The following is a 1215-nucleotide window of genomic DNA, read 5'->3' as shown; positions in this document are numbered from 1 at the left end:
TCAGCCCCCCCCCCCCATCCAGGCACTGTTGTCACCAAAATTGCCATGCCTCTTCTTGTTGCTAAAGCCACTGGACAGTGACTTCTGAGGCTTCACTTTGGGGTTCTTCATTCTGAGGGTCCCAGCGTCCTGAGCTAGGCACATGCCTGTCCCCCAGGAGGCCAACAGGATCCCTGGTGCGGGCAGCACCTCCCAGCAGCCTGACCTCACCCGGCCCTGGTTGCAGCCGACAGACCCCAATCAATATGGCCTTGAAGATGCAGCTGCCAGGGATTAAGCATTATAACCAGGAGAACAAGAGAAGAGGTGCCCTGGATGGACCAGAAATCCCAAGGAGTCCTGGAGAGACAGGGGAGAAACCACAGCCTCCCAGCACAAAGAAAAGAACTGCTCGCAGCAGAAGAGGGCTCTGGGAGAGTGCTCAGGGACAGCAGCGCCTCTGAGCTGAGGGTGATGGGTGGGGGTATCTGTGGGGGACCAGCCCGTCCCTGGCTGTGCTCAGCAGCAGGCAGTGAACACAGAACAGATCCCATTGGCAAGTAACAGCTGGAAGGTGCAGGGAGTCCCATGTCCCCCTGCCCCCCACAGCCTACTGGGCCCTGCACACAGTCTCCGGGCAGCTGACCACTTGCTGATGAGCAAACAAGGACCCTCACAGAGAGGAGCACAAAGCTGGAGTCACCAACCCCAAGAGAAGCACCAAGTCCCACAAACTGGAGAACTGACACACAAGTGGAGCTGAGCCTCCCAGGTTTTCCTGCAAGGCGTGTGGCCGCGTGACCAGCTCCTCTCCGGGGAGTGTGAGTGGCAGTGACCTGTGCCTCTCCTATGCCAGGCCCAAACCGCCCTCCATGCTCTTTCCCCCTCCTGTGGCCCCGAATACGACAGCCAGAGTGAATTGGAAGCTCCATGTAGAGGACGGCAGAATCACCCAACCTGGGGCCCTGAGTGACTGCAGGAGTCGAGGCCACTGTCACACTGGCAGCCTTGCAGGAGTTCTCCAGAGGGAGATCGACTTCTCTGTAGCTGGGCTGTTCCACCGGAGTCTACACGTTAGAGCAACCTAACTTTTACAATTAGCATATCAATTTATCTTAGGTTACGCACGTGCTCCCAGGTCTTTGCCACCACCCCTGGCAGAATTTTACATCCACCTCCTTGCCATGGCCTCTGGGTGGGTGGTGGATACTCTCCCTCCCCTTGACTTAAGGCTTG

The sequence above is a fragment of the Galeopterus variegatus genome, unplaced genomic scaffold (genome assembly GCF_000696425.1).
Source record: "Galeopterus variegatus unplaced genomic scaffold, G_variegatus-3.0.2 Scaffold446, whole genome shotgun sequence".
NCBI classification, from domain to species: Eukaryota; Metazoa; Chordata; class Mammalia; order Dermoptera; family Cynocephalidae; genus Galeopterus; species Galeopterus variegatus.
Note: the sequence above shows the minus strand (reverse complement) of the source record.